This window comes from Camelus bactrianus, unplaced genomic scaffold, assembly GCF_048773025.1.
Source record: "Camelus bactrianus isolate YW-2024 breed Bactrian camel unplaced genomic scaffold, ASM4877302v1 HiC_scaffold_30, whole genome shotgun sequence".
Lineage (NCBI taxonomy): Eukaryota > Metazoa > Chordata > Mammalia > Artiodactyla > Camelidae > Camelus > Camelus bactrianus.
In genome coordinates, this window is record NW_027413945.1 from 6,153,208 (window position 1) to 6,172,292 (window position 19,085).

Genomic DNA, 19,085 nt, shown 5'->3' on the forward strand with positions numbered 1-19,085 from the left:
GGTTTGCAGGAGAAACTTTTACTCTGGTTTCTCAGTGTGTTTCCTAGAGCCGTTTTGAACTTCCTGCAAGTTTCACTGTAAAACAGAGTTGGAGCTAGTATCTCCCATATATATGTATGGACTGGAGTTTGCAACTGAATAGAAACTTTGTGTTCCCAACAAGCTAGGTGAAGGACGGCTTTCACACACACTGTTTTCTGAGAACAGAGCATGTGTAGAGACGTTCGTTCATCTAGCACAAAGGGAACGGGTTGCAGGAGAAACTTTTACTCTGGTTTCTCAGTGAGTTTCCTAGAGCCGGTTTGAACATCCTGCAGTTTTCACTGTAAAACCATGTTGGAGCTGGTAACTCCCCATATATATTTAAGGTTTGGAGTTTGCAACTGAAAAGAAACTTTGTGTTCCCAACAAGCTAGGTGAAGGACGGCTTTCACACACACATATTTCTCAGAGCTGAGCATGTGGAGGGTCGTTCGTTCATCTAGCACAAAGGGAACCGGTTGCAGGAGAAGATTTAACTCTGATTTCTCAGTGTGTTTCCTAGCGCCGGTTTGAAGTTCCTGGAAATTTCACTGTAAAACCGTGTTGGAGCTGGTAACTCCCCATATATATGTAAGGATTGGAGTTTGCAACTGAATAGATACTTTGTTTTCCCAACAAGCTAGGTGAAGGACGGCTTTCACACACACTTATCTCTCAGAATTCAGCATATGGAGAGACGTTCGATCATCTAGCACAAAGGGAACGGATTGCAGGAAAAAATTTTACTCTGGCTTTCTCAGTGTGTTTCCTAGTGCCGGTTTGATGTTCCTGCAGTTTTCAAGGTAAAACCGAGTTGGAGCTTGTATCTCCCCATATATATGTATGAAGTGGCGTATTCAACTGAAAAGAAACTTTGTGTTCCCAATAAGCTAAGTGAAGTACGGCTTTCACACACAACTATCTCTCAGTACTGAGCATGTGGAGAGTCCTTCTTTCACCTAGCACAAATGGAACGGGTAGCAGGAGAAAATTTCTTCTCCGGATTCTCAGTGTGTATCCTAGGGCCGGTTTGAAGTTCCTGCAGATTTCACTGTAAAACCGAGTTGGAGCTAGTACCTCCCCATATATATGTCCGGAGTTGAGCTTGCAAATGAAAAGAAACTTTGTTTTCCAAACAAGATAGGGGAAGGTCGGCTTTCACACACACTTATACCTCAGAACTGAGGATGTGGATAGACGTTCGTTTATCTAGCACAAATGGAACGGGTTGCAGGAGTAACTTTTAGTCTTGTTTCTCGATGTGTTTCCTAGTTCCGGTTTGAAGTTCCTGCAGTTTTCACTGTGAAACAGTTTTGGATCTTGTACCTCCCCTTATATATGTAAGGAGTGGGGTTTGCAACTGAAAAGAAACTTTGTGTTCCCAACAAGCTAGGTGAAGGACGGCTTTCACACACACTTATCACTCAGAACTGAGCATGTGGAGAGTCGCTCGTTCATCTAGCACAAAGGGAATGGTTTGCTGGAGAAATTTTTACTGTGGTTTCTCAGTGTGTTTCTTAGTGCCGGTTTGAAGTTCCTACAGTTTTCACTGTAATACCAAGTTGGAGTTATTACCTCCCCATATATATGTATGGAGTGGGGTTTGCAACTGAAAAACTATGTGTTTCCAACAATCTAGGTGAAGGTCGGCTTTCAAACACAATTTTCTATCACAACTGATCATGTGGAGAGACATTCTTTCATCTGGCACAAAGGGAATGGGTTGCAGGAGAAATTTTTCTCTGGTTTCTCAGTGTGTTTCCTAGAGCCGGTTTGAACTTCCTGCAGTTTTCACTGTAAAACCGAGTTGGAGCTAGTACCTCCCCATATATATGTACGGAGTGGAGTTTGCAACTGAAAAGTAACTTTGTGTTTCCAACAATCTAGGTGAAGGACTGCTTCCACACACACAGATCTGTGAGAACTGAGCATGTGGAGAGTCGTTCGTTCATCTAGCACAAAGTGAAAGGGTTGCAGGAGACACTTTTAATCTGGTTTCTCAGTGTGTTTCCTAGAGCCGGATTTAACTTCATGCAGTTATCACTGTAAAACCGTGTTGGAGCTGATAACTCCCCATATATATGTAAGGATTGGATTTTGCAACTGAATAGATACTTTGTTTTCCCAACAAGCTAGTTGAAGGACGGCTTTCACACACACTAATCTCTCAGAACTCAGCATGTGGAGAGACGTTCGATCATCTAGCACAAAGGGACATGGTTGCAGGAAAAACTTTTACTCTGGCTTTCTCAGTGTGTTTCCTAGTGCCGGTTTGAAGTTCCTGCAGATTTCACTGTAAAACCGAGTTCAAGCTTGTACCTCCCCATATATATGTACGGAGTGGAGATTGCAACTGAAAAAATCTTTGTGTTTCCAACAATCTAGGTGAAGGACTGCTTTCACACACACAGATCTGTGAGAACTGAGCATGTGGAGAGTCGTTCGTTCATCTAGCACAAAGTGAACGGGTTGCAGGAGACACTTTTAATCTGGTTTCTCAGTGTGTTTCCTAGAGCCGGATTTAACTTCATGCAGTTATCACTGTAAAACCGTGTTGGAGCTGATAACTCCCCATATATATTTAAGGTTTGGAGTTTGCAACTGAAAAAAACTTTGTGTCCCAAAAAGCTAGGTGAAGGACGGCTTTCACACACTGATATATCTCAGAACTGAGCATGTGGAGAGTCGTTCGTTCATCTAGCACAAAGGGAACGGGTTGCAGGAGAAACTTTATCTCTGATTTCTCAGTGTGTTTCCTAGCGCCGGTTTGAAGTTCCTGGATATTTCACTGTAAAATCGTGTCGGAGCTGGTAACTCCCAATATATATGTAAGGATTGGAGTTTGCAACTGAAAAGAAACTTTCTTTTCCCAACAAGCTAGGTGAAGGACGGCTTTCACACACACTTATCTCTCAGAACTCAGCATGTGGAGAGTCGTTCGTTCATCTAGCACAAACGGAACGGGTTGCAGGAGAAATTTTTACTCTGGTTTCTCAGTGTGTTTCCTATTGCCGGTTTGAAGTTCCTGCAGTTTTCACTGTGATATCGTGTTGGATCTGGTACCTCCCCATATATATGTAAGGTTTGGAATTTGCAACTGAAAGAAACTTTCTTTTCCCAGCAAGCTAGGTAAAAGACGGCTTTCACACACAATTATCTATCAGAACTGAGCATGTGGTGAGTCGTTCGTTCATCTAGCACAAAGGGAATGGGTTGCAGGAGAAATTTTTACTGTGGTTTCTCAGTGTGTTTCCTAGTGCCGGTTAGAAGTTCCTGCAGTTTTCACTTTAAAACCGAGTTGGAGGTATTACCTCCCCATATACATGTATGGAGTGGAGTTTGCAACTGAAAAAAACATTGTGTTTCCAACAATCTAGGTGAAGGACGGCTTTCAATCAAACTTTCTATCAGAACTGAGCATGTGGAGAGAAGTTCGTTCATCCAGCACAAAGGGAACGGGTTGCAGGAGAAACTTTTACTCTGGCTTTCTCAGTGTGTTTCCTAGTGCCGGTTTGATGTTCCTGCTGTTTTCAAGGTAAAACAGAGTTGGAGCTAGTACCTCCCCATATATATGTATGGAGTGGAGTTTGCAACTGAAATGAAACTTTGTGTTCCCAACAAGCTAGGTGAAGGACGGCTTTCACACACACTTATCTCTCAGAACTTAGCATGTGGAGAGATGTAGGTTCCTCTAGCACAAAGGGAATGGTTTGCAAGAGAAACTTTTTCTCTGGTTTCTCACTGCTTTTCCATGTGTCTTTTTGAAGATCCTGTAGTTTTCACTATAAAACGGGGTTGGAGCTAATACCACCCCATATATATGAATGGAGTGGGGTTTGCAACTGAATAGAAACTTTGAATTCAGAACAAGCTAGGTGAAGGTCGGCTTTCACACACACTTATCACTCAGAACTGAGCATGTGGAGAGTAGTTCTTTCATCTAGAACAAAGGGAATGGGTTGCAGGAGAAATTTTTACTGTGGTTTCTCATTGTGTTTCTTAGTGCCGGTTTGAAGTTCCTACAGTTTTCACTGTAGAACCGACTTGGAGCTATTACCTACCCATGTATAAGTATGGAGTGGAGTTTGCAACTGAAAAAACTTTGTGTTTCCAACCATCTAGTTGAAGGTCGGCTTTCAAACAAACTTTTCTATCAGAACTGTTCATGTGGAGAGACATTCGTTCATCTAGCACAAAGGGAACGGTTTGCAGGAGAAACTTTTACTCTGGTTTCTCAGTGTGTTTCCTAGAGCCGTTTTGAACTTCCTGCAAGTTTCACTGTAAAACCGAGTTGGAGGTAGTATCTCCCATATATATGTATGGACTGGAGTTTGCAACTGAATAGAAACTTTGTGTTCCCAACAAGCTAGGTGAAGGACGGCTTTCACACACACTGTTTTCTGAGAACAGAGCATGTGTAGAGACGTTCGTTCATCTAGCACAAAGGGAACGGGTTGCAGGAGAAACTTTTACTCTGGTTTCTCAGTGTGTTTCCTAGAGCTGGTTTGAACTTCCTGCAGTTTTCACTGTAAAATCATGTTGGAGCTTGTAACTCCCCATATATATTTAAGGTTTGGAGTTTGCAACTGAAAAGAAACTTTGTGTTCCCAACAAGCTAGGTGAAGGACGGCTTTCACACACACATATTTCTCAGATCTGAGCATGTGGAGAGTTGTTCGTTCATCTAGCACAAATGGAACCGGTTGCAGGAGAAACTTTAACTCTGATTTCTCAGTGTGTTTCCTAGCGCCGGTTTGAATTTCCTGGAAATTTCACTGTAAAACCGTGTTGGAGCTGGTAACTCCCCTTATATATGTAAGGATTGGAGTTTGCAACTGAATAGATACTTTGTTATCCCAACAAGCTATGTGAAGGACGGCTTTCACACACACTTATCTCTCAGAACTCAGCATGTGGAGAGACGTTCGATCATCTAGCACAAAGGGAACGGGTTGCAGGAAAAAATTTTACTCTTGCTTTCTCTGTGTGTTTCCTAGTGCCGGTTTGATGTTCCTGCTGTTTTCACGGTAAAACCGAGTTGGAGCTTGTATCTCCCCATATATATGTATGAAGTGGCGTATTCAACTGAAAAGAAACTTTGTGTTCCCAATAAGCTAAGTGAAGTACGGCTTTCACACACAACTATCTCTCAGAACTGAGCATGTGGAGAGTCCTTCTTTCACCTAGCACAAATGGAACGGGTAGCAGGAGAAAATTTCTTCTCCGGATTCTCAGTGTGTATCCTAGGGCCGGTTTGAATTTCCTGCAGATTTCACTGTAAAACCGAGTTGGAACTAGTACCTCCCCATATATATGTACGGAGTTGAGTTTGCAAATGAAAAGAAACTTTGTTTTCCAAACAAGATAGGTGAAGTTCGGCTTTCACACACACTTATAACTCAGAACTGAGCATGTGGATAGACGTTCGTTTATCTAGCACAAATGGAACGGGTTTCAGGAGAAACTTTTACTCTGGTTTCTCAGTGTGTTTCCTAGTTCCGGTTTGAAGTTCCTGAAGTTTTCACTGTGAAACAGTTTTGAATCTGGTACCTCCCCTTATATATGTAAGGAGTGGGGTTTGCAACTGAAAAGCAACTTTGTGTTCCCAACAAGCTAGGTGAAGGACGGCTTTCACACACACTTATCACTCAGAACTGAGCATGTGGAGAGTCGCTCGTTCATCTAGCTCAAAGGGAATGGTTTGCTGGAGAAATTTTTACTGTGGTTTCTCAGTGTGTTTCTTAGTGCCGGTTTGAAGTTCCTACAGTTTTCACTGTAATACCAAGTTGGAGTTATTACCTCCCCATATATATGTATGGAGTGGGTTTTGCAACTGAAAAACTATGTGTTTCCAAAAATCTAGGTGAAGTTCGGCTTTCAAACAAAATTTTCTATCAGAACTGATCATGTGGAGAGACATTCTTTCATCTGGCACAAAGGGAACGGGTTGCAGGAGAAATTTTTCTCTGGTTTCTCAGTGTGTTTCCTAACGCCGGTTTGAATTTCCTGGAAATTTCACTGTAAAACCGATTTGGAGCTGGTAACTCCCCACATATATGTAAGGATTGGAGTTTGCAACTGAATAGATACTTTGTTTTCCCAACAAGCTAGGTGAAGGACTACTTTCACACACACTTATCTCTCAGAACTCAGCATGTGGAGAGACGTTCGATCATCTAGCACAAAGGGAACGCGTTGCAGGAAAAACTTTTACTCTGGCTTTCTCAGTGTGTTTCCTAGTGCCGGTTTGATGTTCCTGCAGTTTTCACGGTAAAACCGAGTAGGAGCTTGTATCTCCCCATATATATGTATGAAGTGGCGTATTCAACTGAAAAGAAACTTTGTGTTCCCAATAATCTAAGTGAAGTAAGGCTTTCACACACAATTATCTCTCAGAACTGAGCATGTGGAGAGACGATCGATCATCTAGCACAAAGGGAACGGGTTGCAGGAAAAACTTTTACTCTGGTTTCTCAGTGTGTTTCCTAGAGCCGTTTTGATCATCCTGCAGGTTTCACTGTAAAACCGAGTTGGAGCTAGTATCTCCCATATATATGAATGGACTGGAGTTTGCAACTGAATAGAAACTTTGTGATCCCAACAAGCTAGGTGAAGGACGGCTTTCAAACACACTGATCTCTGAGAACAGAGCATGTGGAGATTCGTTCGTTCATCTAGCACAAAGTGAACGGTTTGCAGGAGACACTTTTACTCTGGTTTCTCAGTGTGTTTCCTAGAGCCGGTTTGAACTTCCTGCAGTTTTCACTGTAAAACCGTGTTGGAGTTGGTAACTCCCCATATATATTTAAGGTTTGGAGTTTGCAACTGAAAAGAAACTTTGTGTCCCAAAAAGCTAGGTGAAGGACGCCTTTCATATACTCATATATCTCAGAACTGAGCATGTGGAGTGTCGTTCGTTCATCTAGTACAAAGGGAACGGGTTGCAGGAGAAACTTTAACTCTGATTTCTCAGTGTGTTTCCTATCGCCGATTTGAAGTTCCTGGAGATTTCCTGTAAATTCGTGTTGGAGCTGGTAACTCCCAATATATATGTAAGGATTGGAGTTTGCAACTGAAAAGAAATTTTCTTTTCCCAACAAGCTAGGTGAAGGACGGCTTTCACACACACTTATCTCTCCGAACTCAGCATGTGGAGAGACGTTCGATCATCTAGCACAAAGGGAACCGGTTGCTGGAGAAACTTTTACTCTGATTTCTCAGTGTGTTTCCTAGCGCCGGTTTGAAGTTCCAGGAAATTTCACTGTAAAACCGTGTTGGAGCTTGTAACTCCCCATATATATGTAAGGATTGGATTTTCAACTGAATAGATACTTTGTTTTCCCAACAAGCTAGGTGAAGGACAGCTTTCACACACACTAATCTCTCAGAACTCAGCATGTGGAGAGACGTTCGATCATCTAGCACAAAGGGAATGGGTTGCAGGAAAAACTTTTACTCTGGCTTTCTCAGTGTGTTTCCTAGTGCCGGTTTGAAGTTCCTGCAGATTTCACTGTAAAGCCGAGTTGGAGCTAGTACCTCCCCATATATATGTACGGAGTGCAGTTTGCAACTGAAAAAAACTTTGTGTTTCCAACAATCTAGGTGAAGGACTGCTTTCACACACACAGATCTGTGAGAACTGAGCATGTGGAGAGTCGTTCGTTCATCTAGCACAAAGTGAACGGTTTGCAGGAGAAACTTTTACTCTGGCTTTCTCAGTGTGTTTCCTAGTGCCGGTTTGATGTTCCTGATGTTTTCAAGGTAAAACAGAGTTGGAGCTTGTACCTCCCTATATATGTATGGAGTGGCGTATGCAAATGAAAAGAAACTTTGTGTTCCCAATAAGCTAAGTGAAGTAGAGTTTTCACACACAATTATCTCTCAGAACTGAGCATGTGGAGAGTCGTTCGTTCATCTAGCACAAAGGGAACGGGTAGCAGGAGAAAGTTTTACTCTGGTTTCTCAGTGTGTTTCCTAGTGCAGGTTTGAAATTCCTGCAGATTTCACTGTGAATCCGAGTTGGAGCTAGTACCTCCCCATATATATGTATGGAGTGGAGTATGCACCTGAAAAGAATCTTTGTTTTCCAAACAAGATATTTGAAGTTCGGCTTTCACTCAACTTATCCCTCAGAACTGAGCATGTGGAGAGACGTTCGTTAATCTAGCACAAACGGAACGGGTTGCAGGACAAACATTTACTCTGGTTTCTCAGTGTGTTTCCTATTGCCAGTTTAAAGTTCCTGCAGTTTTCACTGTGATACCGTGTTGGATCTTGTACCTCCCCATATATATGTAAGGATTGGCGTTTGCAACTGAAAAGAAACTTTGTGTTCCCAATAAGATAGGTGAATTTTGGCTTTACACACAATTATCCCTCAGAACTGAGCATGTGGAGAGACGTTCGTTCATCTAGCACAAAGGGAACGGGTTGCAGGAGTTATGTTTACTCTGGTTTCTCAGTTTTTTTCCAAATGCCGGTTTGATCTTCCTGCAGTTATCACTGTAAAACCGAGTTGGAGCTATTACATCCCCATATATATATTTGAAATGGAGTTTGCACCTGAAAGGAAACTTTGTGTTCCCAATAAGCTATGTGAAGGACGGCTTTCACACACAATTATCTCTCAGAACTGAGCATGTGTAGAGACGTTGGTTCATCTATCACAAAGGGAAGCGTTTGCAAGTGAAACTTTTACTCTGGTTTCCCAGTGCTTTTCCAAGTGCCTGTTTGAAGTTCCTGCAGTTTTCACTATAAAACGGAGTTGGAGCTATTACCACCCCATATATATGTATGGAGTGGGGTTTGCAACTGAAAAGAAACTTTGAGTTCAGAACAAGCTAGGTGAAGATCGGCTTTCACACACACTTACATTTCAGAACTGAGCATGTGGAGAGACTTTCGTTCATCTAGCACAAAGGGAACGGGTTGCAGGAGAAACTTTTACTCTGGCTTTCACAGTGTGTTTCCTAGTGCCGGTTTGATGTTCCTGCTGTTTTCAAGGTAAAACAGTGTAGGAGCTTGTATCTACCCATATATATATATGGAGTGGCGTATGCTACTGAAAAGAAACTGTGTGTTCCCAATAAGCTAATTGAAACAGAGCTTTCACACACAATTATCTCTCAGAACTGAGCATGTGGAGTGTCCTTCGTTCATCTAGCACAAAGGGAACGGGTAGCAGGGGAAAGTTTTACTCTGGATTCTCAGTGTGTTTCCTAGTGCCGGTTTGAAGTTCCTGCAGATTTCACTGTAAAACCGAGTTGGAGCTAGTACCTCCCCATATATATTTACGGAGTGTAGTTTGCAACTGAAAAAAACTTTGTGTTTCCAACAATCTAGGTGAAGGTCGGCTTCCAAACAAAATTTTCTATCAGAACTGATCATGTGGAGAGACATTCTTTCATCTGGCACAAATGGAACGGGTTGCAGGAGAAATTTTTCTCTGGTTTCTCAGTGTGTTTCCTAGAGCCGGTTTGAACTTCCTGCAGTTTTCACTGTAAAACCGAGTTGGAGCTAGTATCTCCCCATATATATGTATGGGGTGGAGTTTGCAACTGAAAAGTAACTTTGTGTTCCCAACAAGCTAGTTGAAGGACGGCTTTAACACACACTGATCTCTGAGAACAGAGCATTTGTAGAGAAGTTCGTTCATCTAGCACAAAGTGAACGTGTTGCAGGAGACACTTTTACTCTGGTTTCTCAGTGTGTTTCCTAGTTCCGGTTTGAAGTTCCTGCAGTTTTCACTGTGAAACTGTTTTGGATCTGGTACCTCCCCTTATATATGTAAGGAGTGGGGTTTGCAACTGAAAATAAACTATGTGTTCCCAACAAGCTAGGTGAAGGACGGCTTTCACACACACTTATCACTCAGAACTGAGCATGTGGAGAGTCGCTCGTTCATCTAGCACAAAGGGAATGGTTTCCTGGAGAAATTTTTACTGTGGTTTCTCAGTGTGTTTCTTAGTGCCGGTTTGAAGTTCCTACAGTTTTCACTGTAATACAAAGTTGGATTTATTACCTCCCCATATATATGTATGGAGTGGGTTTTGCAACTGAAAAACTATGTGTTTCCAACAATCTAGGTGAAGGTCGGCTTTCAAACAAAATTTTCTATCAGAACTGATCATGTGGAGAGACATTCTTTCATCTGGCACAAAGGGAACGGGTTGCAGGAGAAATTTTTCTCTGGTTTCTCAGTGTGTTTCCTAGAGCCGGTTTGAACTTCCTGCAGTTTTCACTGTAAAACCGAGTTGGAGCTAGTATCTCCCCATATATATTTATGGGGTGGAGTTTGCAACTGAAAAGTAACTTTGTGTTCCCAACAAGCTAGTTGAAGGACGGCTTTAACACGCACTGATCTCTGAGAACAGAGCATTTGTAGAGACGTTCGTTCATCTAGCACAAAGTGAACGTGTTGCAGGAGACACTTTTACTCTGGTTTCTCAGTGTGTTTCCTAGAGCCGGTTTGAAGTTCCTGCAGTTTTCACTGTAAAACCGTGTTGGAGCTGGTAACTCCCCATATATATTTAAGGTTTGGAGTGTGCCACTGAAAAGTAACTTTGTGTTCGAAACAAGGTAGGTGAAGGACGGCTTTCACACACACATATTTCTCAGAACTGAGCATGTGGAGAGTCGTTCGTTCATCTAGCAGAAAGGGAACCTGTAGCAGGAAAAACTTTTACTCTGATTTCTCAGTGTGTTTCCTAGCGCCTTTTTGAAGTTCCTGGAAATTTCACTGTAAAACCGTGTTTGAGCTGGTAACTCCCCATATATATGTAAGGATTGGATTTTGCACCTGAAAAGATCCTTTTTTTCCCAACAAGCTAGGTGAAGTACGGCTTTCACACACACTTACCTCTCAGAACCAGGCATGTGGAGAGTCGTTCTTTCATCTAGTACAAAGTGAATGGGTTGCAGGTGAAATTTTTACACTGGATTCTCAGTGTGTTTCCTAGTGCCGGTTTGAAGTTCCTGCAGTTTTCACAGTAAAACCAAGTTGGATCTATTACCTCCCCATATGTATGAATGGAGTGGAGTTTGCAACTGAAAAAACTTTGTGTTTCCATCAATCTAGGTGAAGTTCGGTTTTCAAAAAAATTTTCTATCAGAACTGATCATGTGGAGAGACGTTCGTTCATCTAGCAAAAAGGGAACTGGTTGCAGGAGAAATTTTTACTCTGGTTTCTCAGTGTGTTTCCTAGAGCCGGTTTGAATTTCCTGCAGTTTTCACTGTAAAACCATGTTGGAGCTGGTAACTCCCTATATATATTTAAGGTTTGGAGTTTGCAACTGAAAAGAAACTTTGTGTTCCCAACAAGCTAGGTGAAGGACGGCTTTCACACACACATATTTCTCAGAACTGACTATGTGGAGAGTCGTTCGTTCATCTAGCACAAAGGGAACCGGTTGCAGGAGAAACTTTAACTCTGATTTCTCAGTGTGTTTCCTAGCGCCGGTTTGAATTTCCTGGAAATTTCACTGTAAAACCGTATTGGAGCTGGTAACTCCCCATATATATGTAAGGATTGGAGTTTGCAACTGAATAGATTCTTTGTTTTCCCAACAAGCTAGGTGAAGGACGGCTTTCACACACACTTATCTCTCAGAACTCAGCATGTGGAGAGACGTTCGATCATCTAGCACAAAGGGAACGGGTTGCAGGAAAAAATTTTACTCTGGCTTTCTCAGTGTGTTTCCTAGGGCCGGTTTGATGTTCCTGCAGTTTTCACGGTAAAACCGAGTTGGAGATAGTATCTCCCCATATATATGTATGAAGTGGCGTATTCAACTGAAAAGAAACTTTGTGTTCCCAATAAGCTAAGTGAAGTACGGCTTTCACACACAACTATCTCTCAGACTGAGCATGTGGAGAGTCCTTCTTTCACCTAGCACAAATGGAACGGGTAGCAGGAGAAAATTTCTTCTCCGGATTCTCAGTGTGTATCCTAGGGCCGGTTTGAATTTCCTGCAGATTTCACTGTAAAACCGAGTTGGAGCTAGTACCTCCCCATATATATGTACGGAGTTGAGTTTGCAACTGAAAAGAAACTTTGTTTTCCAAACAAGATAGTTGAAGGTCGGCTTTCACACACACTTATACCTCAGAACTGAGCATGTGGATAGACGTTCGTTTATCTAGCACAAATGGAACGGGTTGCAGGAGAAACTTTTACTCTTGTTTCTCAGTGTGTTTCCTAGTTCCGGTTTGAATTTCCTGCAGTTTTCACTGTGAAACTGTTTTGGATCTGGTACCTCCCCTTATATATGTAAGGAGTGGGGTTTGCAACGGAAAAGAAACTTTGTGTTCCCAACATGCTAGGTGAAGGACGGCTTTCACACACACTTATCACTCAGAACTGAGCATGTGGAGAGTCGATCGTTCATCTAGCACAAAGGGAATGGTTTGCTGGAGAAATTTTTACTGTGGTTTCTCAGTGTGTTTTTTAGTGCCGGTTTGAAGTTCCTACAATTTTCACTGTAATACCAAGTTGGAGTTATTACCTCCCAATATATATGAATGGAGTGGGTTTTGCAACTGAAAAACTATGTGTTTCCAACAATCTAGGTGAAGGTCGGCTTTCAAACAAAATTTTCTATCAGAACTGATCATGTGGAGAGACATTCTTTCATCTGGCACAAAGGGAACGGGTTGCAGGAGAAATTTTTCTCTGGTTTCTCAGTGTGTTTCCTAGAGCCGGTTTGAACTTCCTGCAGTTTTCACTGTAAAACCGAGTTGGAGCTAGTATCTCCCCATATATATGTATGGGGTGGGGTTTGCAACTGAAAAGTAACTTTGTATTCGAATCAAGGAAGGTGAAGGACGGCTTTCACACATACATATTTCTCAGAACTGAGAATGTGGAGAGTCGTTCGTTCATCTAGCACAAAGGGAACCTGTTGCAGGAAAAACTTTTACTGTGATTTCTCAGTGTGTTTCCTAGCGCCTTTTTGAAGTTCCTGGAAATTTCACTGTAAAACCGTGTTGGAGCTGGTAACTCCCCATATATATGTAAGGATTGGATTTTGCACCTGAAAAGATACTTTGTTTTCCCAACAAGCTAGGTGAAGTACGGCTTTCACACCCACTTATCTCTCAGAACCAGGCATGTGGAGAGTCGTTCTTTCATCTAGTACAAAGTGAATGGGTTGCAGGTGAAATTTTTACACTGGATTCTCAGTGTGTTTCCTAGTGCCGGTTTGAAGTTCCTGCAGTTTTCACAGTAAAACCAAGTTGGATCTATTACCTCCCCATATGTATGTATGGAGTGGAGTTTGCAACTGAAAAAACTTTGTGTTTCCATCAATCTAGGTGAAGTTCGGCTTTCAAAAAAACTTTTCTATCAGAACTGATCATGTGGAGAGACGTTCGTTCATTTAGCAAAAAGGGAACTGGTTGCAGGAGAAACTTTTACTCTGGTTTCTCAGTGTGTTTCCTAGTGCCGGTTTGATGTTCCTGCAGTTTTCACGGTAAAACCGAGTAGGAGCTTGTATCTCCCCATATATATGTATGAAGTGGCGTATTCAACTGAAAAGAAACTTTGTGTTCCCAATAATCTAAGTGAAGTACGGCTTTCACACACAATTATCTCTCAGAACTGAGCATGTGGAGAGACGATCGATCATCTAGCACAAAGGGAACGGGTTGCAGGAAAAACTTTTACTCTGGCTTCTCAGTGTGTTTCCTAGTGCCGGTTTGAATTTCCTGCAGATTTCACTGTAAAGCCGAGTTGGAGCTAGTACCTCCCCATATATATGTACGGAGTGGAGTTTGCAACTGAAAAAAAATTTGTGTTTCCAACAATCTAGGTGAAGGACTGCTTTCACACACACAGATCTGTGAGACCTGAGCATGTGGAGAGTCGTTCGTTCATCTAGCACAAAGTGAACGGGTTGCAGGAGAAACTATTACTCTGGCTTTCTCAGTGTGTTTCCTAGTGCCGGTTTGATGTTCCTGATGTTTTCAAGGTAAAACAGAGTTGGAGCTTGTACCTCCCTATATATGTATGGAGTGGCGTATGCAAATGAAAAGAAACTTTGTGTTCCCAATAAGCTAAGTGAAGTAGAGTTTTCACACACAATTATCTCTCAGAACTGAGCATGTGGAGAGTCGTTCGTTCATCTTGCACAAAGGGAACGGGTAGCAGGAGAAAGTTTTACTCTGGTTTCTCAGTGTGTTTCCTAGTGCAGGTTTGAAATTCCTGCAGATTTCACTGTGAATCCGAGTTGGAGCTAGTACTTCCCCATATATATGTACGGAGTGGAGTATGCAACTGAAAAGAATCTTTGTTTTCCAAACAAGATATTTGAAGTTCGGCTTTCACTCAACTTATCCCTCAGAACTGAGAATGTGGAGAGACGTTCGTTAATCTAGCACAAACGGAACGGGTTGCAGGACAAACATTTACTCTGGTTTCTCAGTGTGTTTCCTATTGCCAGTTTAAAGTTCCTGCAGTTTTCACTGTGATACCGTGTTGGATCTGGTACCTCCCCATATATATGTAAGGATTGGCGTTTGCAACTGAAAAGAAACTTTGTGTTCCCAATAAGATAGGTGAATTTTGGCTTTACACACAATTATCCCTCAGAACTGAGCATGTGGAGAGACGTTCGTTCATCTAGCACAAAGGGAACGCGTTGCAGGAGTTATGTTTACTCTGGTTTCTCAGTTTTTTTCCAAATGCCGGTTTGATCTTCCTGCAGTTATCACTGTAAAACCGAGTTGGAGCTATTACATCCCCATATATATATTTGAAATGGAGTTTGCACCTGAAAGGAAACTTTGTGTTCCCAATAAGCTATGTGAAGGACGGGTTTCACACACAATTATCTCTCAGAACTGAGCATGTGTAGAGACGTTGGTTCATCTGGCACAAAGGGAAGCGTTTGCAAGTGAAACTTTTACTCTGGTTTCCCAGTGCTTTTCCAAGTGCCTGTTTGAAGTTCCTGCAGTTTTCACTATAAAACGGAGTTGGAGCTATTACCACCCCATATATATGTATGGAGTGGGGTTTGCAACTGAAAAGAAACTTTGAGTTCACAACAAGCTAGGTGAAGATCGGCTTTCACACACACTTACATTTCAGAACTGAGCATGTGGAGAGACTTTCGTTCATCTAGCACAAAGGGAACGGGTTGCAGGAGAAACTTTTACTCTGGCTTTCTCAGTGTGTTTCCTAGTGCCGGTTTGATGTTCCTGCTGTTTTCAAGGTAAAACAGTGTAGGAGCTTGTATCTACCCATATATATATATGGAGTGGCGTATGCTACTGAAAAGAAACTGTGTGTTCCCAATAAGCTAATTGAAATAGAGCTTTCACACACAATTATCTCTCAGAACTGAGCATGTGGAGTGTCCTTCGTTCATCTAGCACAAAGGGAACGGGTAGCAGGGGAAAGTTTTACTCTGGATTCTCAGTGTGTTTCCTAGTGCCGGTTTGAAGTTCCTGCAGATTTCACTGTAAAACCGAGTTGGAGCTAGTACCTCCCCATATATATTTAAGGAGTGTAGTTTGCAACTGAAAAAAACTTTGTGTTTCCAACAATCTAGGTGAAGGTCGGCTTCCAAACAAAATTTTCTATCAGAACTGATCATGTGGAGAGACATTCTTTCATCTGGCACAAATGGAACGGGTTGCAGGAGAAATTTTTCTCTGGTTTCTCAGTGTGTTTCCTAGAGCCGGTTTGAACTTCCTGCAGTTTTCACTGTAAAACCGAGTTGGAGCTAGTATCTCCCCATATATATGTATGGGGTGGAGTTTGCAACTGAAAAGTAACTTTGTGTTCCCAACAAGCTAGTTGAAGGACGGCTTTAACACGCACTGATCTCTGAGAACAGAGCATGTGTAGAGAAGTTCGTTCATCTAGCACAAAGTGAACGTGTTGCAGGAGACACTTTTACTCTGGTTTCTCAGTGTGTTTCCTAGTTCCGGTTTGAAGTTCCTGCAGTTTTCACTGTGAAACTGTTTTGGATCTGGTACCTCCCCTTATATATGTAAGGAGTGGGGTTTGCAACTGAAAATAAACTATGTGTTCCCAACAAGCTAGGTGAAGGACGGCTTTCACACACACTTATCACTCAGAACTGAGCATGTGGAGAGTCGCTCGTTCATCTAGCACAAAGGGAATGGTTTCCTGGAGAAATTTTTACTGTGGTTTCTCAGTGTGTTTCTTAGTGCCGGTTTGAAGTTCCTACAGTTTTCACTGTAATACAAAGTTGGATTTATTACCTCCCCATATATATGTATGGAGTGGGTTTTGCAACTGAAAAACTATGTGTTTCCAACAATCTAGGTGAAGGTCGGCTTTCAAACAAAATTTTCTATCAGAACTGATCATGTGGAGAGACATTCTTTCATCTGGCACAAAGGGAACGGGTTGCAGGAGAAATTTTTCTCTGGTTTCTCAGTGTGTTTCCTAGAGCCGGTTTGAACTTCCTGCAGTTTTCACTGTAAAACCGAGTTGGAGCTAGTATCTCCCCATATATATTTATGGGGTGGAGTTTGCAACTGAAAAGTAACTTTGTGTTCCCAACAAGCTAGTTGAAGGACGGCTTTAACACGCACTGATCTCTGAGAACAGAGCATGTGTAGAGACGTTCGTTCATCTAGCACAAAGTGAACGTGTTGCAGGAGACACTTTTACTCTGGTTTCTCAGTGTGTTTCCTAGAGCCGGTTTGAAGTTCCTGCAGTTTTCACTGTAAAACCGTGTTGGAGCTGGTAACTCCCCATATATATTTAAGGTTTGGAGTTTGCCACTGTAAAGTAACTTTGTGTTCGAAACAAGGTAGGTGAAGGACGGCTTTCACACACACATAATTCTCAGAACTGAGCATGTGGAGAGTCGTTCGTTCATCTAGCAGAAAGGGAACCTGTAGCAGGAAAAACTTTTACTCTGATTTCTCAGTGTGTTTCCTAGCGCCTTTTTGAAGTTCCTGGAAATTTCACTGTAAAACCGTGTTTGAGCTGGTAACTCCCCATATATATGTAAGGATTGGATTTTGCACCTGAAAAGATCCTTTTTTTCCCAACAAGCTAGGTGAAGTACGGCTTTCACACACACTTATCTCTCAGAACCAGGCATGTGGAGAGTCGTTCTTTCATCTAGTACAAAGTGAATGGGTTGCAGGTGAAATTTTTACACTGGATTCTCAGTGTGTTTCCTAGTGCCGGTTTGAAGTTCCTGCAGTTTTCACAGTAAAACCAAGTTGGATCTATTACCTCCCCATATGTATGAATGGAGTGGAGTTTGCAACTGAAAAAACTTTGTGTTTCCATCAATCTAGGTGAAGTTCGGTTTTCAAAAAAATTTTCTATCAGAACTGATCATGTGGAGAGACGTTCCTTCATCTAGCAAAAAGGGAACTGGTTGCAGGAGAAACTTTTACTCTGGTTTCTCAGTGTGTTTCCTAGAGCCGGTTTGAATTTCCTGCAGTTTTCACTGTAAAACCATGTTGGAGCTGGTAACTCCCTATATATATTTAAGGTTTGGAGTTTGCAACTGAAAAGAAACTTTGTGTTCCCAACAAGCTAGGTGAAGGACGGCTTTCACACACACATATTTCTCAGAACTGACTATGTGGAGAGTCGTTCGTTCATCTAGCACAAAGGGAACCATTTGCAGGAGAAACTTTAACTCTGATTTCTCAGTGTGTTTCCTAGCGCCGGTTTGAAGTTCCTGGAAATTTCACTGTAAAACCGTATTGGAGCTGGTAACTCCCCATATATATGTAAGGATTGGAGTTTGCAACTGAATAGATTCTTTGTTTTCCCAACAAGCTAGGTGAAGGACGGCTTTCACACACACTTATCTCTCAGAACTCAGCATGTGGAGAGACGTTCGATCATCTAGCACAAAGGGAACGGGTTGCAGGAAAAAATTTTACTCTGGCTTTCTCAGTGTGTTTCCTAGGGCCGGTTTGATGTTCCTGCAGTTTTCACGGTAAAACCGAGTTGGAGCTAGTATCTCCCCATATATATGTATGAAGTGGCGTATTCAACTGAAAAGAAACTTTGTGTTCCCAATAAGCTAAGTGAAGTACGGCTTTCACACACAACTATCTCTCAGACTGAGCATGTGGAGAGTCCTTCTTTCACCTAGCACAAATGGAACGGGTAGCAGGAGAAAATTTCTTCTCCGGATTCTCAGTGTGTATCCTAGGGCCGGTTTGAATTTCCTGCAGATTTCACTGTAAAACCGAGTTGGAGCTAGTACCTCCCCATATATATGTACGGAGTTGAGTTTGCAACTGAAAAGAAACTTTGTTTTCCAAACAAGATAGTTGAAGGTCGGCTTTCACACACACTTATACCTCAGAACTGAGCATGTGGATAGACGTTCGTTTATCTAGCACAAATGGAACGGGTTGCAGGAGAAACTTTTACTCTTGTTTCTCAGTGTGTTTCCTAGTTCCGGTTTGAAGTTCCTGCAGTTTTCACTGTGAAAGTGTTTTGGATCTGGTACCTCCCCTTATATATGTAAGGAGTGGGGTTTGCAACGGAAAAGAAACTTTGTGTTCCCAACATGCTAGGTGAAGGACGGCTTTCACACACACTTATCACTCAGAACTGAGCATGTGGAGAGTCGATCGTTCATCTAGCACAAAGGGAATGGTTTCCTGGAGAAATTTTTACTGTGGTTTCTCAGTGTGTTTTTTAGTGCCGGTTTGAAGTTCCTACAATTTTCACTGTAATACCAAGTTGGAGTTATTACCTCCCCATATATATGAATGGAGTGGGTTTTGCAACTGAAAAACTATGTGTTTCCAACAATCTAGGTGAAGGTCGGCTTTCAAACAAAATTTTCTATCAGAACTGATCATGTGGAGAGACATTCTTTCATCTGGCACAAAGGGAACGGGTTGCAGGAGAAATTTTTCTCTGGTTTCTCAGTGTGTTTCCTAGAGCCGGTTTGAACTTCCTGCAGTTTTCACTGTAAAACCGAGTTGGAGCTAGTATCTCCCCATATATATGTATGGGGTGGGGTTTGCAACTGAAAAGTAACTTTGTATTCGAATCAAGGAAGGTGAAGGACGGCTTTCACACATACATATTTCTCAGAACTGA